Source organism: Lampris incognitus, chromosome 1 (assembly GCF_029633865.1).
Source record: "Lampris incognitus isolate fLamInc1 chromosome 1, fLamInc1.hap2, whole genome shotgun sequence".
Taxonomy (NCBI): Eukaryota; Metazoa; Chordata; class Actinopteri; order Lampriformes; family Lampridae; genus Lampris; species Lampris incognitus.
Genome location: NC_079211.1, coordinates 90382995 through 90406025, shown reverse-complemented (window position 1 = coordinate 90406025; position 23031 = coordinate 90382995).

The following is a 23031-nucleotide window of genomic DNA, read 5'->3' as shown; positions in this document are numbered from 1 at the left end:
TGTCCAGCTCTCTGTCTATCGGTCTGTCCAGCTCTCTGTCTGTCTGTCTGTCCAGCTCTCTGTCTATCGGTCTGTCCAGCTCTCTCGTCTATCTGTTTGTCCAGCTCTCTGTCTGTTTGTCTGTCCAGCTCTCTGTCTATCGGTCTGTCCAGCTCTCTGTCTATCGGTCTGTCCAGATCTCTGTCTGTTTGTCTGTCCAGCTCTCTGTCTATCGGTCTGTCCAGCTCTCTGTTTATCGGTCTGTCCAGCTCTCTGTCAATCTCTCTGTCTAGCTCTCTGTCTATCGGTCTGTCCAGCTCTCTGTCTATCGGTCTGTCCAGCTCTCTGTCTGTCGGTGTGTCCAGCTCTCTGTCTATCTGTCTGTCCAGCTCTCTTGTCTATCTGTCTCTCCAGCTCTCTGTCTATCTGTCTTTCCAGCTCTCTTGTCTATCGGTCTGTCCAGCTCTCTGTCTATCAGTCTGTCCAGATGTCTGTCTATCTGTCTGTCCAGCTCTCTGTCTATCGGTCTGTCCAGCTCTCTGTCTATCGGTCTGTCCACTCTCTGTCTGTCGGTCTGTCCAGCTCTCTGTCTGTCGGTCTGTCCAGCTCTCTTGTCTTTCGGTCTGTCCAGCTCTCTGTCTATCGGTCTTTCCAGCTCTCTGTCTATCGGTCTGTCCAGCTCTCTGTCTGTCGGTCTGTCCTGCTCTCTTGTCTATCGGTCTGTCCAGCTCTCTGACTATCTGTCTGTCCAGCTCTCTGTCTATCGGTCTGTCCAGCTCTCGGTCTATCGGCCTGTCCAGCTCTCTGTCTACCTGTCTGTCCAGCTCTCTGTCTATCGGTCTGTCCAGCTCTCTGTCTATCTGTCTGTCTAGCTCTCTGTCCGTCGGCCTGTCCAGCTCTCTGTCAATCTGTCTGTCCAGCTTACTGTCTATCGGTCTGTCCAGCTCTCTGTCTATCGGTATGTCCAGCTCTCTGTTTATCGGTCTGTCCAGCTCTCGGTCTATCGGTCTGTCCAGCTCTCTGTCTGTCGGTGTGTCCAGCTCTCTGTCTGTCGTTCTGTCCAGCTCTCTGTCTATCGGTCTGTCCAGATCTCTGTCTGTTTGTCTGTCCAGCTCTCTGTCTATCGGTCTGTCCAGCTCTCTGTTTATCTGTCTGTCTAGCTCTCTGTCTATCGGTCTGTCCAGCTCTCTGTCTATCGGTCTGTCCAGCTCTCTGTCTGTCGGTGTGTCAGCTCTCTGTCTATCTGTCTGTCCAGCTCTCTTGTCTATCTGTCTCTCCAGCTCTCTGTCTATCTGTCTGTCCAGCTCTCTTCTCTATCGGTCTGTCCAGCTCTCTGTCTATCGGTCTGTCCGGATGTCTGTCTATCTGTCTGTCCAGCTCTCTGTCTATCGGTCTGTCCAGCTCTCTGTCTATCGGTATGTCCAGCTCTCTGTTTATCGGTCTGTCCAGCTCTCTGTCTATCGGTCTGTCCAGCTCTGTCTATCGGTCTGTCCAGCTCTCTGTCTATCGGTCTGTCCACTCTCTGTCTGTCGGTCTGTCCAGCTCTCTGTCTGTCGGTCTGTCCAGCTCTCTTGTCTTTCGGTCTGTCCAGCTCTCTGTCTATCGGTCTGTCCAGCTCTCTGTCTATCGGTCTGTCCAGCTCTCTGTCTGTCGGTCTGTCCTGCTCTCTTGTCTATCGGTCTGTCCAGCTCTCTGACTATCTGTCTGTCCAGCTCTCTGTCTATCGGTCTGTCCAGCTCTCTTGTCTATCGGTCTGTCCAGCTCTCCGTCTATCTGTCTGTCCAGCTCTCCGTCTGTCGGTCTGTCCAGCTCTCTGTCTATCTGTCTGTCCAGCTCTCTGTCTATCGGTCTGTCCAGCTCTCTGTCTATCGGTCTGTCCAGCTCTCTGTCTATCTGTCTGTCCAGCTCTGTCTATCGGTCTGTCCAGCTCTCTGTCTATCGGTCTGTCCAGCTCTCTGTCTATCGGCCTGTCCAGCTCTCTGTCTACCTGTCTGTCCAGCTCTCTGTCTATCTGTCTGTCCAGCTCTCTGTCTATCTGTCTGTCTAGCTCTCTGTCCGTCGGCCTGTCCAGCTCTCTGTCAATCTGTCTGTCCAGCTCTCTGTGTATCGGTTTGTCCAGCTCTCTGTCTATCGGTCTGTCCAGCTCTCTGTCTGTCTGTCTGTCCAGCTCTCTGTCTATCGGTCTGTCCAGCTCTCTCGTCTATCTGTTTGTCCAGCTCTCTGTCTGTCGGTGTGTCCAGCTCTCTGTCTGTCGTTCTGTCCAGCTCTCTGTCTATCGGTCTGTCCAGATCTCTGTCTATTTGTCTGTCCAGCTCTCTGTCTATCGGTCTGTCCAGCTCTCTGTTTATCGGTCTGTCCAGCTCTCTGTCAATCTCTCTGTTTAGCTCTATGTCTATCGGTCTGTCCAGCTCTCTGTCTATCTTTCTGTCCAGCTCTCTGTCTGTCGGTGTGTCCAGCTCTCTGTCTATCGGTCTGTCCAGCTCTCTTGTCTATCTGTCTCTCCAGCTCTCTGTCTATCTGTCTGTCCAGCTCTCTTCTCTATCGGTCTGTCCAGCTCTCTGTCTATCGGTCTGTCCAGATGTCTGTCTATCTGTCTGTCCAGCTCTCTGTCTATCGGTCTGTCCAGCTCTCTGTCTATCGGTATGTCCAGCTCTCTGTTTATCGGTCTGTCCAGCTCTCTGTCTATCTGTCTGTCTAGCTCTCTGTCTGTTGGCCTGTCCAGCTCTCTGTCTATCGGTCTGTCCAGCTCTCTGTCTATCTGTCTGTCCAGCTCTGTCTATCGGTCTGTTCAGCTCTCTGTCTATCGGTCTGTCCAGCTCTCTGTCCAGCTCTCTGTCTATCTGTCTGTCCAGCTCTCTGTCTATCTGTCTGTCCAGCTCTCTGTCTGTCGGTCTGTCGAGCTCTCTGTCTATCGGTCTGTCCAGCTCTCTGTCTATCGGTCTGTCCAGCTCCCTGTCTATCTGTCTGCCCAGCTTTCTTGTCTATCGGTCTGTCCAGCTCTCTGTCTATCTGTCTGTGCAGCTCTCTGTCTATCGGTCTGTCCAGCTCTCTGTCTATCGGCCTGTCCAGCTCTCTGTCTACCTGTCTGTCCAGCTCTCTGTCTATCGGTCTGTCCAGCTCTCTGTCTATCTGTCTGTCTAGCTCTCTGTCCGTCGGCCTGTCCAGCTCTCTGTCAATCTGTCTGTCCAGCTTACTGTCTATCGGTCTGTCCAGCTCTCTGTCTATCGGTATGTCCAGCTCTCTGTTTATCGGTCTGTCCAGCTCTCTGTCTATCGGTCTGTCCAGCTCTCTGTCTGTCGGTGTGTCCAGCTCTCTGTCTGTCGTTCTGTCCAGCTCTCTGTCTATCGGTCTGTCCAGATCTCTGTCTGTTTGTCTGTCCAGCTCTCTGTCTATCGGTCTGTCCAGCTCTCTGTTTATCGGTCTGTCCAGCTCTCTGTCAATCTGTCTGTCTAGCTCTCTGTCTATCGGTCTGTCCAGCTCTCTGTCTATCGGTCTGTCCAGCTCTCTGTCTGTCGGTGTGTCCAGCTCTCTGTCTATCTGTCTGTCCAGCTCTCTTGTCTATCTGTCTCTCCAGCTCTCTGTCTATCTGTCTGTCCAGCTCTCTTCTCTATCGGTCTGTCCAGCTCTCTGTCTATCGGTCTGTCCAGATGTCTGTCTATCTGTCTGTCCAGCTCTCTGTCTATCGGTCTGTCCAGCTCTCTGTCTATCGGTATTTCCAGCTCTCTGTTTATCGGTCTGTCCAGCTCTCTGTCTATCGGTCTGTCCAGCTCTGTCTATCGGTCTGTCCAGCTCTCTGTCTATCTGTCTGTCTAGCTCTCTGTCCGTCGGCCTGTCCAGCTCTCTGTCAATCTGTCTGTCCAGCTTACTGTCTATCGGTCTGTCCAGCTCTCTGTCTATCGGTATGTCCAGCTCTCTGTTTATCGGTCTGTCCAGCTCTCTGTCTATCGGTCTGTCCAGCTCTCTGTCTGTCGGTGTGTCCAGCTCTCTGTCTGTCGTTCTGTCCAGCTCTCTGTCTATCGGTCTGTCCAGATCTCTGTCTGTTGGTCTGTCCAGCTCTCTGTCTATCGGTCTGTCCAGCTCTCTGTTTATCGGTCTGTCCAGCTCTCTGTCAATCTGTCTGTCTAGCTCTCTGTCTATCGGTCTGTCCAGCTCTCTGTCTATCGGTCTGTCCAGCTCTCTGTCTGTCGGTGTGTCCAGCTCTCTGTCTATCTGTCTGTCCAGCTCTCTTGTCTATCTGTCTCTCCAGCTCTCTGTCTATCTGTCTGTCCAGCTCTCTTCTCTATCAGTCTGTCCAGCTCTCTGTCTATCGGTCTGTCCAGATGTCTGTCTATCTGTCTGTCCAGCTCTCTGTCTATCGGTCTGTCCAGCTCTCTGTCTATCGGTATGTCCAGCTCTCTGTTTATCGGTCTGTCCAGCTCTCTGTCTATCGGTCTGTCCAGCTCTGTCTATCGGTCTGTCCAGCTCTCTGTCTATCGGTCTGTCCAGCTCTCTGTCCAGCTCTCTGTCTATCTGTCTGTCCAGCTCTCTGTCTATTATTCTGTCCAGCTCTCTGTCTATCTGTCTGTCCAGCTCTCTGTCTGTCGGTCTGTCCAGCTCTCTGTCTATCTGTCTGTCCAGCTCTCTGTCTATCTGTCTGTCCAGCTCTCTATGTATCTGTCTGTCCAGCTCTCTGTCTGTCGGTCTGTCCAGCTTTTTGTCTATCGGTCTGTCCAGCTCTCTGTCTATCGGTCTGTCCAGCTCTCTGTCTATCTGTCTGTCCAGCTCTGTCTATCGGTCTGTCCAGCTCTCTGTCTATAGGTCTGTCCAGCTCTCTGTCTATCGGCCTGTCCAGCTCTCTGTCTACCTGTCTGTCCAGCTCTCTGTCTATCTGTCTGTCCAGCTCTCTGTCTATCTGTCTGTCTAGCTGTCTGTCCGTCGGCCTGTCCTACTCTCTGTCAATCTGTCTGTCCAGCTTTCTGTCTATCGGTCTGTCCAGCTCTCTGTCTATCGGTCTGTCCAGCTCTCTGTCTGTCTGTCTGTCCAGCTCTCTGTCTATCGGTCTGTCCAGCTCTCTTGTCTATCTGTCTGTCCAGCTCTCTGTTGGTCGGTGTGTCCAGCTCTCTGTCTGTCGTTCTGTCCAGCTCTCTGTCTATCGGTCTGTCCAGATCTCTGTCTCTTTGTCTGTCCAGCTCTCTGTCTATCGGTCTGTCCAGCTCTCTGTTTATCGGTCTGTCCAGCTCTCTGTCAATCTGTCTGTCTAGCTCTCTGTCTATCGGTCTGTCCAGCTCTCTGTCTATCGGTGTGTCCAGCTCTCTGTCTGTCGGTGTGTCCAGCTCTCTGTCTAACGGTCTGTCCAGCTCTCTTGTCTATCTGTCTCTCCAGCTCTCTGTCTATCTGTCTGTCCAGCTCTCTTGTCTATCGGTCTGTCCAGCTTTTTGTCTATCGGTCTGTCCAGCTCTCTGTCTATCTGTCTGTCCAGCTCTCTTGTCTATCTGTCTCTCCAGCTCTCTGTCTATCGGTCTGTCCAGCTCTCTTGTCTATCGGTCTGTCCAGCTTTCTGTCTATCGGTCTGTCCAGATGTCTGTCTATCTGTCTGTTCAGCTCTCTGTCTATCGGTCTGTCCAGCTCTCTGTCCAGCTCTCTGTCTATCTGTCTGTCCAGCTCTCTGTCTATCTGTCTGTCCATCTCTCTCTGTCGGTCTGTCGAGCTCTCTGTCTATCGGTCTGTCCAGCTCTCTGTCTATCTGTCTGTCCAGCTCTCTGTCTATCTGTCTGTCCAGCTCTCTGTCTATCGGTCTGTCCAGCTCTCTGTCTATCTGTCTGTCCAGCTCTCTGTCTATCGGTCTGTCCAGCTCTCTGTCTATCTGTCTGTCCAGCTCTCTGTCTATCGGTCTGTCCAGCTCTCTGTCTATCTGTCTGTCCAGCTCTCTGTCTATCTGTCTGTCCAGCTCTCTGTCTATCGGTCTGTCCAGCTCTCTGTCCAGCTCTCTGTCTATCTGTCTGTCCAGCTCTCTGTCTATCTGTCTGTCCAGCTCTCTGTCTGTCAGTCTGTCGAGCTCTCTGTCTATCTGTCTGTCCAGCTCTCTGTCTATCTGTCTGTCCAGCTCTCTGTCTATCTGTCTGTCCAGCTCTCTGTCTATCGGTCTGTCCAGCTCTCTGTCTATCTGTTTTTCCAGCTCTCTGTCTATCGGTCTGTCCAGCTCTCTGTCCAGCTCTCTGTCTATCTGTCTGTCCAGCTCTCTGTCTATCAGTCTGTCCAGCTCTCTGTCTATCTGTCTGTCCAGCTCTCTGTCTGTCGGTCTGTCCAGCTCTCTGTCTATCTGTCTGTCCAGCTCTCTGTCTATCTGTCTGTCCAGCTCTCTATGTATCTGTCTGTCCAGCTCTCTGTCTGTCGGTCTGTCCAGCTTTTTGTCTATCGGTCTGTCCAGCTCTCTGTCTATCGGTCTGTCCAGCTCTCTGTCTATCTGTCTGTCCAGCTCTGTCTATCGGTCTGTCCAGCTCTCTGTCTATAGGTCTGTCCAGCTCTCTGTCTATCGGCCTGTCCAGCTCCCTGTCTATCTGTCTGCCCAGCTTTCTTGTCTATCGGTCTGTCCAGCTCTCTGTCTATCTGTCTGTGCAGCTCTCTGTCTATCGGTCTGTCCAGCTCTCTGTCTATCGGCCTGTCCAGCTCTCTGTCTACCTGTCTGTCCAGCTCTCTGTCTATCGGTCTGTCCAGCTTACTGTCTATCGGTCTGTCCAGCTCTCTTGTCTTATCTGTCTGTCCAGCTCTCTGTCTGTCGGTGTGTCCAGCTCTCTGTCTGTCGTTCTGTCCAGCTCTCTGTCTATCGGTCTGTCCAGATCTCTGTCTATTTGTCTGTCCAGCTCTCTGTCTATCGGTCTGTCCAGCTCTCTGTTTATCGGTCTGTCCAGCTCTCTGTCAATCTGTCTGTCTAGCTCTCTGTCTATCGGTCTGTCCAGCTCTCTGTCTATCGGTCTGTCCAGCTCTCTGTCTGTCGGTGTGTCCAGCTCTCTGTCTATCTGTCTGTCCAGCTCTCTTGTCTATCTGTCTCTCCAGCTCTCTGTCTATCTGTCTTTCCAGCTCTCTTGTCTATCGGTCTGTCCAGCTCTCTGTCTATCGGTCTGTCCAGATGTCTGTCTATCTGTCTGTCCAGCTCTCTGTCTATCGGTCTGTCCAGCTCTCTGTCTATCGGTCTGTCCACTCTCTGTCTGTCGGTCTGTCCAGCTCTCTGTCTGTCGGTCTGTCCAGCTCTCTTGTCTTTCGGTCTGTCCAGCTCTCTGTCTATCGGTCTTTCCAGCTCTCTGTCTATCGGTCTGTCCAGCTCTCTGTCTGTCGGTCTGTCCTGCTCTCTTGTCTATCGGTCTGTCCAGCTCTCTGACTATCTGTCTGTCCAGCTCTCTGTCTATCGGTCTGTCCAGCTCTCTGTCTATCGGCCTGTCCAGCTCTCTGTCTACCTGTCTGTCCAGCTCTCTGTCTATCGGTCTGTCCAGCTCTCTGTCTATCTGTCTGTCTAGCTCTCTGTCCGTCGGCCTGTCCAGCTCTCTGTCAATCTGTCTGTCCAGCTTACTGTCTATCGGTCTGTCCAGCTCTCTGTCTATCGGTATGTCCAGCTCTCTGTTTATCGGTCTGTCCAGCTCTCTGTCTATCGGTCTGTTCAGCTCTCTGTCTGTCGGTGTGTCCAGCTCTCTGTCTGTCGTTCTGTCCAGCTCTCTGTCTATCGGTCTGTCCAGATCTCTGTCTGTTTGTCTGTCCAGCTCTCTGTTTATCGGTCTGTCCAGCTCTCTGTCTATCGGTCTGTCCAGCTCTCTGTCTATCGGTCTGTCCGGATGTCTGTCTATCTGTCTGTCCAGCTCTCTGTCTATCGGTATGTCCAGCTCTCTGTCTATCGGTCTGTCCACTCTCTGTCTGTCGGTCTGTCCAGCTCTCTGTCTGTCGGTCTGTCCAGCTCTCTTGTCTTTCGGTCTGTCCAGCTCTCTGTCTATCGGTCTGTCCAGCTCTCTGTCTATCGGTCTGTCCAGCTCTCTGTCTGTCGGTCTGTCCTGCTCTCTTGTCTATCGGTCTGTCCAGCTCTCTGACTATCTGTCTGTCCAGCTCTCTGTCTATCGGTCTGTCCAGCTCTCTTGTCTATCGGTCTGTCCAGCTCTCCGTCTATCTGTCTGTCCAGCTCTCCGTCTGTCGGTCTGTCCAGCTCTCTGTCTATCTGTCTGTCCAGCTCTGTCTATCGGTCTGTCCAGCTCTCTGTCAATAGGTCTGTCCAGCTCTCTGTCTATCGGCCTGTCCAGCTCCCTGTCTATCTGTCTGCCCAGCTTTCTTGTCTATCGGTCTGTCCAGCTCTCTGTCTATCTGTCTGTGCAGCTCTCTGTCTATCGGTCTGTCCAGCTCTCTGTCTATCGGCCTGTCCAGCTCTCTGTCTACCTGTCTGTCCAGCTCTCTGTCTATCGGTCTGTCCAGCTCTCTGTCTATCTGTCTGTCTAGCTCTCTGTCCGTCGGCCTGTCCAGCTCTCTGTCAATCTGTCTGTCCAGCTTACTGTCTATCGGTCTGTCCAGCTCTCTTGTCTTATCTGTCTGTCCAGCTCTCTGTCTGTCGGTGTGTCCAGCTCTCTGTCTGTCGTTCTGTCCAGCTCTCTGTCTATCGGTCTGTCCAGATCTCTGTCTGTTTGTCTGTCCAGCTCTCTGTCTATCGGTCTGTCCAGCTCTCTGTTTATCGGTCTGTCCAGCTCTCTGTCAATCTGTCTGTCTAGCTCTCTGTCTATCGGTCTGTCCAGCTCTCTGTCTATCGGTCTGTCCAGCTCTCTGTCTGTCGGTGTCTCCAGCTCTCTGTCTATCTGTCTGTCCAGCTCTCTTGTCTATCTGTCTCTCCAGCTCTCTGTCTATCTGTCTTTCCAGCTCTCTTGTCTATCGGTCTGTCCAGCTCTCTGTCTATCGGTCTGTCCAGATGTCTGTCTATCTGTCTGTCCAGCTCTCTGTCTATCGGTCTGTCCAGCTCTCTGTCTATCGGTCTGTCCACTCTCTGTCTGTCGGTCTGTCCAGCTCTCTGTCTGTCGGTCTGTCCAGCTCTCTTGTCTTTCGGTCTGTCCAGCTCTCTGTCTATCGGTCTTTCCAGCTCTCTGTCTATCGGTCTGTCCAGCTCTCTGTCTGTCGGTCTGTCCTGCTCTCTTGTCTATCGGTCTGTCCAGCTCTCTGACTATCTGTCTGTCCAGCTCTCTGTCTATCGGTCTGTCCAGCTCTCTGTCTATCGGCCTGTCCAGCTCTCTGTCTACCTGTCTGTCCAGCTCTCTGTCTATCGGTCTGTCCAGCTCTCTGTCTATCTGTCTGTCTGGCTCTCTGTCCGTCGGCCTGTCCAGCTCTCTGTCAATCTGTCTGTCCAGCTTACTGTCTATCGGTCTGTCCAGCTCTCTGTCTATCGGTATGTCCAGCTCTCTGTTTATCGGTCTGTCCAGCTCTCTGTCTATCGGTCTGTCCAGCTCTCTGTCTGTCGGTGTGTCCAGCTCTCTGTCTGTCGTTCTGTCCAGCTCTCTGTCTATCGGTCTGTCCAGATCTCTGTCTGTTTGTCTGTCCAGCTCTCTGTTTATCGGTCTGTCCAGCTCTCTGTCTATCGGTCTGTCCAGCTCTCTGTCTATCGGTCTGTCCGGATGTCTGTCTATCTGTCTGTCCAGCTCTCTGTCTATCGGTATGTCCAGCTCTCTGTCTATCGGTCTGTCCACTCTCTGTCTGTCGGTCTGTCCAGCTCTCTGTCTGTCGGTCTGTCCAGCTCTCTTGTCTTTCGGTCTGTCCAGCTCTCTGTCTATCGGTCTGTCCAGCTCTCTGTCTATCGGTCTGTCCAGCTCTCTGTCTGTCGGTCTGTCCTGCTCTCTTGTCTATCGGTCTGTCCAGCTCTCTGACTATCTGTCTGTCCAGCTCTCTGTCTATCGGTCTGTCCAGCTCTCTTGTCTATCGGTCTGTCCAGCTCTCCGTCTATCTGTCTGTCCAGCTCTCCGTCTGTCGGTCTGTCCAGCTCTCTGTCTATCTGTCTGTCCAGCTCTCTGTCTATCGGTCTGTCCAGCTCTCTGTCTATCGGTCTGTCCAGCTCTCTGTCTATCTGTCTGTCCAGCTCTGTCTATCGGTCTGTCCAGCTCTCTGTCTATCGGTCTGTCCAGCTCTCTGTCTATCGGCCTGTCCAGCTCTCTGTCTACCTGTCTGTCCAGCTCTCTGTCTATCTGTCTGTCCAGCTCTCTGTCTATCTGTCTGTCTAGCTCTCTGTTCGTCGGCCTGTCCAGCTCTCTGTCAATCTGTCTGTCCAGCTCTCTGTGTATCGGTTTGTCCAGCTCTCTGTCTATCGGTCTGTCCAGCTCTCTGTCTGTCTGTCTGTCTGTCCAGCTCTCTGTCTATCGGTCTGTCCAGCTCTCTCGTCTATCTGTTTGTCCAGCTCTCTGTCTATCGGTCTGTCCAGCTCTCTGTCTATCGGTCTGTCCAGATCTCTGTCTGTTTGTCTGTCCAGCTCTCTGTCTATCGGTCTGTCCAGCTCTCTGTTTATCGGTCTGTCCAGCTCTCTGTCAATCTGTCTGTCTAGCTCTCTGTCTATCGGTCTGTCCAGCTCTCTGTCTATCGGTCTGTCCAGCTCTCTGTCTGTCGGTGTGTCCAGCTCTCTGTCTATCTGTCTGTCCAGCTCTCTTGTCTATCTGTCTCTCCAGCTCTCTGTCTATCTGTCTTTCCAGCTCTCTTGTCTATCGGTCTGTCCAGCTCTCTGTCTATCGGTCTGTCCAGATGTCTGTCTATCTGTCTGTCCAGCTCTCTGTCTATCGGTCTGTCCAGCTCTCTGTCTATCGGTCTGTCCACTCTCTGTCTGTCGGTCTTCCAGCTCTCTGTCTGTCGGTCTGTCCAGCTCTCTTGTCTTTCGGTCTGTCCAGCTCTCTGTCTATCGGTCTTTCCAGCTCTCTGTCTATCGGTCTGTCCAGCTCTCTGTCTGTCGGTCTGTCCTGCTCTCTTGTCTATCGGTCTGTCCAGCTCTCTGACTATCTGTCTGTCCAGCTCTCTGTCTATCGGTCTGTCCAGCTCTCTGTCTATCGGCCTGTCCAGCTCTCTGTCTACCTGTCTGTCCAGCTCTCTGTCTATCGGTCTGTCCAGCTCTCTGTCTATCTGTCTGTCTAGCTCTCTGTCCGTCGGCCTGTCCAGCTCTCTGTCAATCTGTCTGTCCAGCTTACTGTCTATCGGTCTGTCCAGCTCTCTGTCTATCAGTATGTCCAGCTCTCTGTTTATCGGTCTGTCCAGCTCTCTGTCTATCGGTCTGTCCAGCTCTCTGTCTGTCGGTGTGTCCAGCTCTCTGTCTGTCGTTCTGTCCAGCTCTCTGTCTATCGGTCTGTCCAGATCTCTGTCTGTTTGTCTGTCCAGCTCTCTGTCTATCGGTCTGTCCAGCTCTCTGTTTATCGGTCTGTCCAGCTCTCTGTCAATCTGTCTGTCTAGCTCTCTGTCTATCGGTCTGTCCAGCTCTCTGTCTATCGGTCTGTCCAGCTCTCTGTCTGTCGGTGTGTCCAGCTCTCTGTCTATCTGTCTGTCCAGCTCTCTTGTCTATCTGTCTCTCCAGCTCTCTGTCTATCTGTCTGTCCAGCTCTCTTCTCTATCGGTCTGTCCAGCTCTCTGTCTATCGGTCTGTCCGGATGTCTGTCTATCTGTCTGTCCAGCTCTCTGTCTATCGGTCTGTCCAGCTCTCTGTCTATCGGTATGTCCAGCTCTCTGTTTATCGGTCTGTCCAGCTCTCTGTCTATCGGTCTGTCCAGCTCTGTCTATCGGTCTGTCCAGCTCTCTGTCTATCGGTCTGTCCACTCTCTGTCTGTCGGTCTGTCCAGCTCTCTGTCTGTCGGTCTGTCCAGCTCTCTTGTCTTTCGGTCTGTCCAGCTCTCTGTCTATCGGTCTGTCCAGCTCTCTGTCTATCGGTCTGTCCTGCTCTCTTGTCTATCGGTCTGTCCAGCTCTCTGACTATCTGTCTGTCCAGCTCTCTGTCTATCGGTCTGTCCAGCTCTCTTGTCTATCGGTCTGTCCAGCTCTCCGTCTATCTGTCTGTCCAGCTCTCCGTCTGTCGGTCTGTCCAGCTCTCTGTCTATCTGTCTGTCCAGCTCTCTGTCTATCGGTCTGTCCAGCTCTCTGTCTATCGGTCTGTCCAGCTCTCTGTCTATCTGTCTGTCCAGCTCTGTCTATCGGTCTGTCCAGCTCTCTGTCTATCGGTCTGTCCAGCTCTCTGTCTATCGGCCTGTCCAGCTCTCTGTCTACCTGTCTGTCCAGCTCTCTGTCTATCTGTCTGTCCAGCTCTCTGTCTATCTGTCTGTCTAGCTCTCTGTCCGTCGGCCTGTCCAGCTCTCTGTCAATCTGTCTGTCCAGCTCTCTGTGTATCGGTTTGTCCAGCTCTCTGTCTATCGGTCTGTCCAGCTCTCTGTCTGTCTGTCTGTCCAGCTCTCTGTCTATCGGTCTGTCCAGCTCTCTCGTCTATCTGTTTGTCCAGCTCTCTGTCTGTCGGTGTGTCCAGCTCTCTGTCTGTCGTTCTGTCCAGCTCTCTGTCTATCGGTCTGTCCAGATCTCTGTCTATTTGTCTGTCCAGCTCTCTGTCTATCGGTCTGTCCAGCTCTCTGTCTGTCGTTCTGTCCAGCTCTCTGTCTATCGGTCTGTCCAGATCTCTGTCTATTGGTCTGTCCAGCTCTCTCGTCTATCTGTTTGTCCAGCTCTCTGTCTGTCGGTGTGTCCAGCTCTCTGTCTGTCGTTCTGTCCAGCTCTCTGTCTATCGGTCTGTCCAGATCTCTGTCTATTTGTCTGTCCAGCTCTCTGTCTATCGGTCTGTCCAGCTCTCTGTTTATCGGTCTGTCCAGCTCTCTGTCAATCTGTCTGTTTAGCTCTATGTCTATCGGTCTGTCCAGCTCTCTGTCTATCTTTCTGTCCAGCTCTCTGTCTGTCGGTGTGTCCAGCTCTCTGTCTATCGGTCTGTCCAGCTCTCTTGTCTATCTGTCTCTCCAGCTCTCTGTCTATCTGTCTGTCCAGCTCTCTTCTCTATCGGTCTGTCCAGCTCTCTGTCTATCGGTCTGTCCAGATGTCTGTCTATCTGTCTGTCCAGCTCTCTGTCTATCGGTCTGTCCAGCTCTCTGTCTATCGGTATGTCCAGCTCTCTGTTTATCGGTCTGTCCAGCTCTCTGTCTATCTGTCTGTCTAGCTCTCTGTCTGTTGGCCTGTCCAGCTCTCTGTCTATCGGTCTGTCCAGCTCTCTGTCTATCTGTCTGTCCAGCTCTGTCTATCGGTCTGTTCAGCTCTCTGTCTATCGGTCTGTCCAGCTCTCTGTCCAGCTCTCTGTCTATCTGTCTGTCCAGCTCTCTGTCTATCTGTCTGTCCAGCTCTCTGTCTGTCGGTCTGTCGAGCTCTCTGTCTATCGGTCTGTCCAGCTCTCTGTCTATCGGTCTGTCCAGCTCCCTGTCTATCTGTCTGCCCAGCTTTCTTGTCTATCGGTCTGTCCAGCTCTCTGTCTATCTGTCTGTGCAGCTCTCTGTCTATCGGTCTGTCCAGCTCTCTGTCTATCGGCCTGTCCAGCTCTCTGTCTACCTGTCTGTCCAGCTCTCTGTCTATCGGTCTGTCCAGCTCTCTGTCTATCTGTCTGTCTAGCTCTCTGTCCGTCGGCCTGTCCAGCTCTCTGTCAATCTGTCTGTCCAGCTTACTGTCTATCGGTCTGTCCAGCTCTCTGTCTATCGGTATGTCCAGCTCTCTGTTTATCGGTCTGTCCAGCTCTCTGTCTATCGGTCTGTCCAGCTCTCTGTCTGTCGGTGTGTCCAGCTCTCTGTCTGTCGTTCTGTCCAGCTCTCTGTCTATCGGTCTGTCCAGATCTCTGTCTGTTTGTCTGTCCAGCTCTCTGTCTATCGGTCTGTCCAGCTCTCTGTTTATCGGTCTGTCCAGCTCTCTGTCAATCTGTCTGTCTAGCTCTCTGTCTATCGGTCTGTCCAGCTCTCTGTCTATCGGTCTGTCCAGCTCTCTGTCTGTCGGTGTGTCCAGCTCTCTGTCTATCTGTCTGTCCAGCTCTCTTGTCTATCTGTCTCTCCAGCTCTCTGTCTATCTGTCTGTCCAGCTCTCTTCTCTATCGGTCTGTCCAGCTCTCTGTCTATCGGTCTGTCCAGATGTCTGTCTATCTGTCTGTCCAGCTCTCTGTCTATCGGTCTGTCCAGCTCTCTGTCTATCGGTCTGTCCAGCTCTCTGTCTATCTGTCTGTCCAGCTCTCTGTCTATCGGTCTGTCCAGCTCTCTGTCTATCTGTCTGTCCAGCTCTCTGTCTATCTGTCTGTCCAGCTCTCTGTCTATCGGTCTTTCCAGCTCTCTGTCTATCTGTCTGCCCAGCTCTCTTGTCTATCGGTCTGTCCAGCTCTCTGTCTATCTGTCCGTGCAGCTCTCTGTCTTTCGGTCTGTCCAGCTCTCTGTCTATCAATCTGTCCAGCTCTCTGTCTGTCGGTCTGTCCAGCTCTCTTGTCTATCGGTCTGTCCAGCTCTCTGTCTGTCGGTCTGTCCAGCTCTCTGTCTATCTGTCTGACCAGCTCTCTGTCTATCTGTCTGTCCAGCTCTCTATGTATATGTCTGTCCAGCTCTCTGTCTGTCGGTCTGTCCAGCTTTTTGTCTATCGGTCTGTCCAGCTCTCTGTCTATCTGTCTGTCCAGCTCTGTCTATCGGTCTGTTCAGCTCTCTGTCTATCGGTCTGTCCAGCTCTCTGTCCAGCTCTCTGTCTATCTTTCTGTCCAGCTCTCTGTCTATCTGTCTGTCCAGCTCTCTGTATGTCAGTCTGTCGAGCTCTCTGTCTATCGGACTGTCCAGCTCTCTGTCTATCTGTCTGTCCAGCTCTCTGTCTATCTGTCTGTCCAGCTCTCTGTCTATCGGTCTGTCCAGCTCTCTGTCTATCTGTCTGTCCAGCTCTCTGTCTATCGGTCTGTCCAGCTCTCTTTCTATCGGTCTTTCCAGCTCTCTGTCTATCTGTCTGCCCAGCTCTCTTGTCTATCGGTCTGTCCAGCTCTCTGTCTATCTGTCCCTGCAGCTCTCTGTCTTTTGGTCTGTGCAGCTCTCTGTCTATCGGTCTGTCCAGCTCTCTGTCTGTCGGTCTGTCCAGCTCTCTGTCTATCTGTCTGTCCAGCTCTCTGTCTATCGGTCTGTCCAGCTCTCTGTCTGTCGGTCTGTCCAGCTCTCTGTCTATCGGTCTGTCCAGCTCCCTGTCTATCTGTCTGCCCAGCTTTCTTGTCTATCGGTCTGTCCAGCTCTCTGTCTATCTGTCTGTGCAGCTCTCTGTCTATCGGTCTGTCCAGCTCTCTGTCTATCGGCCTGTCCAGCTCTCTGTCTACCTGTCTGTCCAGCTCTCTGTCTATCGGTCTGTCCAGCTCTCTGTCTATCTGTCTGTCTAGCTCTCTGTCCGTCGGCCTGTCCAGCTCTCTGTCTATCGGTTTGTCCAGCTCTCTGTTTATCGGTCTGTCCAGCTCTCTGTCTATCGGTCTGTCCAGCTCCCTGTCTATCTGTCTGCCCAGCTTTCTTGTCTATCGGTCTGTCCAGCTCTCTGTCTATCTGTCTGTGCAGCTCTCTGTCTATCGGTCTGTCCAGCTCTCTGTCTATCGGCCTGTCCAGCTCTCTGTCTACCTGTCTGTCCAGCTCTCTGTCTATCGGTCTGTCCAGCTCTCTGTCTATCTGTCTGTCTAGCTCTCTGTCCGTCGGCCTGTCCAGCTCTCTGTCAATCTGTCTGTCCAGCTTACTGTCTATCGTTCTGTCCAGCTCTCTGTCTGTCTGTCTGTCCAGCTCTCTGTCTATCGCTCTGTCCAGCTCTCTTGTCTATCTGTCTGTCCAGCTCTCTGTCTGTCGGTGTGTCCAGCTCTCTGTCTGTCGTTCTGTCCAGCTCTCTGTCTATCGGTCTGTCTAGATCTCTGTCTGTTTGTCTGTCCATCTCTCTGTCTATCGGTCTGTCCAGCTCTCTGTTTATCGGTCTGTCCAGCTCTCTGTCAATCTGTCTGTCTAGCTCTCTGTCTATCGGTCTGTCCAGCTCTCTGTCTATCGGTCTGTCCAGCTTTCTGTCTGTCGGTGTGTCCAGCTCTCTGTCTATCTGTCTGTCCAGCTCTCTTGTCTATCTGTCTCTCCAGCTCTCTGTCTATCTGTCTGTCCAGCTCTCTTGTCTATCGGTCTGTCCAGCTCTGTCTATCGGTCTGTCCAGCTCTCTGTCTATCGGTCTGTCCAGCTCTCTGTCTATCGGCCTGTCCAGCTCTCTGTCTACCTGTCTGTCCAGCTCTCTGTCTATCTGTCTGTCCAGCTCTCTGTCTATCTGTCTGTCTAGCTCTCTGTCCGTCGGCCTGTCCAGCTCTCTGTCAATCTGTCTGTCCAGCTTTCTGTCTATCGGTTTGTCCAGCTCTCTGTCTATCGGTCTGTCCAGCTCTCTGACTGTCTGTCTGTCCAGCTCTCTGTCTATCGGTCTGTCCAGCTCTCTTGTCTATCGGTCTGTCCAGCTTTTTGTCTATCGGTCTGTCCAGCTCTCTGTCTATCTGTCTGTCCAGCTCTCTTGTCTATCTGTCTCTCCAGCTCTCTGTCTATCGGTCTGTCCAGCTCTCTTGTCTATCGGTCTGTCCAGCTTTCTGTCTATCGGTCTGTCCAGATGTCTGTCTATCTGTCTGTTCAGCTCTCTGTCTATCGGTCTGTCCAGCTCTCTGTCCAGCTCTCTGTCTATCTGTCTGTCCAGCTCTCTGTCTATCTGTCTGTCCATCTCTCTCTGTCGGTCTGTCGAGCTCTCTGTCTATCGGTCTGTCCAGCTCTCTGTCTATCTGTCTGTCCAGCTCTCTGTCTATCTGTCTGTCCAACTCTCTGTCTATCGGTCTGTCCAGCTCTCTGTCTATCTGTCTGTCCAGCTCTCTGTCTATCGGTCTGTCCAGCTCTCTGTCTATCTGTCTGTCCAGCTCTCTGTCTATCGGTCTGTCCAGCTCTCTGTCTGTCGGTCTGTCCAGCTCTCTGTCTATCTGTCTGTACAGCTCTCTGTCTATCTGTCTGTCCAGCTCTCTTCTCTATCGGTCTGTCCAGCTCTCTGTCTATCGGTCTGTCCAGATGTCTGTCTATCTGTCTGTCCAGCTCTCTGTCTATCGGTCTGTCCAGCTCTCTGTCTGTTGGCCTGTCCAGCTCTCTGTCTATCGGTCTGTCCAGCTCTCTGTCTATCGGTCTGTCCAGCTCTGTCTATCGGTCTGTTCAGCTCTCTGTCTATCTGTCTGTCTAGCTCTCTGTCTGTTGGCCTGTCCAGCTCTCTGTCTATCGGTCTGTCCAGCTCTCTGTCTATCGGTCTGTCCAGCTCTGTCTATCGGTCTGTTCAGCTCTCTGTCTATCGGTCTGTCCAGCTCTCTGTCCAGCTCTCTGTCTATCTGTCTGTCCAGCTCTCTGTCTATCTGTCTGTCCAGCTCTCTGTCTGTCGGTCTGTCGAGCTCTCTGTCTATCGGTCTGTCCAGCTCTCTGTCTATCGGTCTGTCCAGCTCCCTGTCTATCTGTCTGCCCAGCTTTCTTGTCTATCGGTCTGTCCAGCTCTCTGTCTATCTGTCTGTGCAGCTCTCTGTCTATCGGTCTGTCCAGCTCTCTGTCTATCGGCCTGTCCAGCTCTCTGTCTACCTGTCTGTCCAGCTCTCTGTCTATCGGTCTGTCCAGCTCTCTGTCTATCTGTCTGTCTAGCTCTCTGTCCGTCGGCCTGTCCAGCTCTCTGTCAATCTGTCTGTCCAGCTTACTGTCTATCGGTCTGTCCAGCTCTCTGTCTGTCTGTCTGTCCAGCTCTCTGTCTATCGGTCTGTCCAGCTCTCTTGTCTATCTGTCTGTCCAGCTCTCTGTCTGTCGGTGTGTCCAGCTCTCTGTCTGTCGTTCTGTCCAGCTCTCTGTCTATCGGTCTGTCCAGATCTCTGTCTGTTTGTCTGTCCAGCTCTCTGTCTATCGGTCTGTCCAGCTCTCTGTTTATCGGTGTGTCCAGCTCTCTGTCTATCTGTCTGTCCAGCTCTCTTGTCTATCTGTCTCTCCAGCTCTCTGTCTATCTGTCTGCCCAGCTCTCTTGTCTATCGGTCTGTCCAGCTCTCTGTCTATCGGTCTGTCCAGATGTCTGTCTATCTGTCTGTCCAGCTCTCTGTCTATCGGTCTGTCCAGCTCTCTGTCTATCGGTATGTCCAGCTCTCTGTTTATCGGTCTGTCCAGCTCTCTGTCTATCGGTCTGTCCAGCTCTGTCTATCGGTCTGTCCAGCTCTCTGTCTATCGGTCTGTCCACTCTCTGTCTGTCGGTCTGTCCAGCTCTCTCTCTGTCGGTCTGTCCAGCTCTCTTGTCTTTCGGTCTGTCCAGCTCTCTGTCTATCGGTCTGTCCAGCTCTCTGTCTATCGGTCTGTCCAGCTCTCTGTCTGTTGGTCTTTCCAGCTCTCTTGTCTATCGGTCTGTCCAGCTCTCTGACTATCTGTCTGTCCAGCTCTCTGTCTATCGGTCTGTCCAGCTCTCTTGTCTATCGGTCTGTCCAGCTCTCCGTCTATCTGTCTGTCCAGCTCTCCGTCTGTCGGTCTGTCCAGCTCTCTGTCTATCTGTCTGTCCAGCTCTCTGTCTATCGGTCTGTCCAGCTCTCTGTCTGTCGGTCTGTCCAGCTCTCCGTCTATCGGCCTGTCCAGCTCTCTGTCTGTCGGTCTGTCCAGCTCTCTTGTCTTTCGTTCTGTCCAGCTCTCTGTCTGTCGGTCTGTCCAGCTCTCTGTCTATCGGTCTGTCCAGCTCTCTGTCTATCGGTCTGTACAGCTCTCTGTCTATCGATCTGTCCATTTCTCTGTCTGTCTGTCCACTCTCTGTCTATCGGTCTGTCCATTTCTCTGTCTATCTGTCTGTCCACTCTCTGTCTATCTGTCTGTCCACTGTCTGTCTATTGGTCTGTCCAGCTCTCCGTCTATCGGTCTGTCCAGCTCTCTTGTCTTTCGGTCTTTCCAGGTCTCTGTCTATCTGTCTGTCCAGCTCTCTGTCCAGCTCTCTGTCTATCTGTCTATCCAGCTCTCTGTCTGTCGGTCTGTCCACCTCTCTGTCTATCTGTCTGTCCAGCTCTCTGTCTATCTGTCTGTCCAGCTCTCTGTCTATCAGTCTGTCCAGCTCTCTGTCAATCTGTCTGTCCAGCTCTCTGTCTGTCGGTCTGTCCAGCTCTCTGTCTATCTGTCTGTCCAGCTCTCTGTCTATCTGTCTGTCCAGCTCTCTATGTATCTGTCTGTCCAGCTCTCTGTCTGTCGGTCTGTCCAGCTTTTTGTCTATCTGTCTGTCCAGCTCTCTGTCTATCGGTCTGTCCAGCTCTCTGTCTATCTGTCTGTCCAGCTCTGTCTATCGGTCTGTCCAGCTCTCTGTCTATAGGTCTGTCCAGCTCTCTGTCTATCGGCCTGTCCAGCTCTCTGTCTACCTGTCTGTTCAGCTCTCTGTCTATCTGTCTGTCCAGCTCTCTGTCTATCTGTCTGTCTAGCTGTCTGTCCGTCGGCCTGTCCTACTCTCTGTCAATCTGTCTGTCCAGCTTTCTGTCTATCGGTCTGTCCAGCTCTCTGTCTATAGGTCTGTCCAGCTCTCTGTCTATCGGTCTGTCCAGCTCTCTGTTGGTCGGTGTGTCCAGCTCTCTGTCTGTCGTTCTGTCCAGCTCTCTGTCTATCGGTCTGTCCAGATCTCTGTCTATTTGTCTGTCCAGCTCTCTGTCTATCGGTCTGTCCAGCTCTCTGTTTATCGGTCTGTCCAGCTCTCTGTCAATCTGTCTGTCTAGCTCTCTGTCTATCGGTCTGTCCAGCTCTCTGTCTATCGGTCTGTCCAGCTCTCTGTCTGTCGGTGTGTCCAGCTCTCTGTCTAACGGTCTGTCCAGCTCTCTTGTCTATCTGTCTCTCCAGCTCTCTGTCTATCTGTCTGTCCAGCTCTCTTGTCTATCGGTCTGTCCAGCTTTTTGTCTATCGGTCTGTCCAGCTCTCTGTCTATCTGTCTGTCCAGCTCTCTTGTCTATCTGTCTCTCCAGCTTTCTGTCTATCGGTCTGTCCAGTTCTCTTGTCTATTGGTCTGTCCAGCTTTCTGTCTATCGGTCTGTCCAGATGTCTGTCTATCTGTCTGTTCAGCTCTCTGTCTATCGGTCTGTCCAGCTCTCTGTCCAGCTCTCTGTCTATCTGTCTGTCCAGCTCTCTGTATATCTGTCTGTCCATCTCTCTCTGTAGGTCTGTCGAGCTCTCTGTCTATCGGTCTGTCCAGCTCTCTGTCTATCTGTCTGTCCAGCTCTCTGTCTATCGGTCTGTCCAGCTCTCTGTCTATCTGTCTGTCCAGCTCTCTGTCTATCGGTCTGTCCAGCTCTCTGTCTATCTGTTTGTCCAGCTCTCTGTCTATCTGTCTGTCCAGCTCTCTGTCTATCGGTCTTTCCAGCTCTCTGTCTATCTGTCTGCCCAGCTCTCTTGTCTATCGGTCTGTCCAGCTCTCTGTCTATCTGTCCGTGCAGCTCTCTGTCTTTCGGTCTGTCCAGCTCTCTGTCTATCAATCTGTCCAGCTCTCTGTCTGTCGGTCTGTCCAGCTCTCTTGTCTATCGGTCTGTCCAGCTCTCTGTCTGTCGGTCTGTCCAGCTCTCTGTCTATCTGTCTGTCCAGCTCTCTGTCTATCTGTCTGTCCAGCTCTCTATGTATATGTCTGTCCAGCTCTCTGTCTGTCGGTCTGTCCAGCTTTTTGTCTATCGGTCTGTCCAGCTCTCTGTCTATCTGTCTGTCCAGCTCTGTCTATCGGTCTGTTCAGCTCTCTGTCTATCTGTCTGTCCAGCTCTCTGTCTATCGGTATGTCCAGCTCTCTGTTTATCGGTCTGTCCAGCTCTCTGTCTATCGGTCTGTCCAGCTCTGTCTATCGGTCTGTCCAGCTCTCTGTCTATCGGTCTGTCCACTCTCTGTCTGTCGGTCTGTCCAGCTCTCTCTCTGTCGGTCTGTCCAGCTCTCTTGTCTTTCGGTCTGTCCAGCTCTCTGTCTATCGGTCTGTCCAGCTCTCTGTCTATCGGTCTGTCCAGCTCTCTGTCTGTTGGTCTTTCCAGCTCTCTTGTCTATCGGTCTGTCCAGCTCTCTGACTATCTGTCTGTCCAGCTCTCTGTCTATCGGTCTGTCCAGCTCTCTGTCTATCGGTCTGTACAGCTCTCTGTCTATCGATCTGTCCATTTCTCTGTCTGTCTGTCCACTCTCTGTCTATCGGTCTGTCCATTTCTCTGTCTATCTGTCTGTCCACTCTCTGTCTATCTGTCTGTCCACTGTCTGTCTATTGGTCTGTCCAGCTCTCCGTCTATCGGTCTGTCCAGCTCTCTTGTCTTTCGGTCTTTCCAGGTCTCTGTCTATCTGTCTGTCCAGCTCTCTGTCCAGCTCTCTGTCTATCTGTCTATCCAGCTCTCTGTCTGTCGGTCTGTCCACCTCTCTGTCTATCTGTCTGTCCAGCTCTCTGTCTATCTGTCTGTCCAGCTCTCTGTCTATCAGTCTGTCCAGCTCTCTGTCAATCTGTCTGTCCAGCTCTCTGTCTGTCGGTCTGTCCAGCTCTCTGTCTATCTGTCTGTCCAGCTCTCTGTCTATCTGTCTGTCCAGCTCTCTATGTATCTGTCTGTCCAGCTCTCTGTCTGTCGGTCTGTCCAGCTTTTTGTCTATCTGTCTGTCCAGCTCTCTGTCTATCGGTCTGTCCAGCTCTCTGTCTATCTGTCTGTTCAGCTCTGTCTATCGGTCTGTCCAGCTCTCTGTCTATAGGTCTGTCCAGCTCTCTGTCTATCGGCCTGTCCAGCTCTCTGTCTACCTGTCTGTTCAGCTCTCTGTCTATCTGTCTGTCCAGCTCTCTGTCTATCTGTCTGTCTAGCTGTCTGTCCGTCGGCCTGTCCTACTCTCTGTCAATCTGTCTGTCCAGCTTTCTGTCTATCGGTCTGTCCAGCTCTCTGTCTATAGGTCTGTCCAGCTCTCTGTCTATCGGTCTGTCCAGCTCTCTGTTGGTCGGTGTGTCCAGCTCTCTGTCTGTCGTTCTGTCCAGCTCTCTGTCTATCGGTCTGTCCAGATCTCTGTCTATTTGTCTGTCCAGCTCTCTGTCTATCGGTCTGTCCAGCTCTCTGTTTATCGGTCTGTCCAGCTCTCTGTCAATCTGTCTGTCTAGCTCTCTGTCTATCGGTCTGTCCAGCTCTCTGTCTATCGGTCTGTCCAGCTCTCTGTCTGTCGGTGTGTCCAGCTCTCTGTCTAACGGTCTGTCCAGCTCTCTTGTCTATCTGTCTCTCCAGCTCTCTGTCTATCTGTCTGTCCAGCTCTCTTGTCTATCGGTCTGTCCAGCTTTTTGTCTATCGGTCTGTCCAGCTCTCTGTCTATCTGTCTGTCCAGCTCTCTTGTCTATCTGTCTCTCCAGCTTTCTGTCTATCGGTCTGTCCAGTTCTCTTGTCTATTGGTCTGTCCAGCTTTCTGTCTATCGGTCTGTCCAGATGTCTGTCTATCTGTCTGTTCAGCTCTCTGTCTATCGGTCTGTCCAGCTCTCTGTCCAGCTCTCTGTCTATCTGTCTGTCCAGCTCTCTGTATATCTGTCTGTCCATCTCTCTCTGTAGGTCTGTCGAGCTCTCTGTCTATCGGTCTGTCCAGCTCTCTGTCTATCTGTCTGTACAGCTCTCTGTCTATCGGTCTGTCCAGCTCTCTGTCTATCTGTCTGTCCAGCTCTCTGTCTATCGGTCTGTCCAGCTCTCTGTCTATCTGTTTGTCCAGCTCTCTGTCTATCTGTCTGTCCAGCTCTCTGTCTATCGGTCTTTCCAGCTCTCTGTCTATCTGTCTGCCCAGCTCTCTTGTCTATCGGTCTGTCCAGCTCTCTGTCTATCTGTCCGTGCAGCTCTCTGTCTTTCGGTCTGTCCAGCTCTCTGTCTATCAATCTGTCCAGCTCTCTGTCTGTCGGTCTGTCCAGCTCTCTTGTCTATCGGTCTGTCCAGCTCTCTGTCTGTCGGTCTGTCCAGCTCTCTGTCTATCTGTCTGTCCAGCTCTCTGTCTATCTGTCTGTCCAGCTCTCTATGTATATGTCTGTCCAGCTCTCTGTCTGTCGGTCTGTCCAGCTTTTTGTCTATCGGTCTGTCCAGCTCTCTGTCTATCTGTCTGT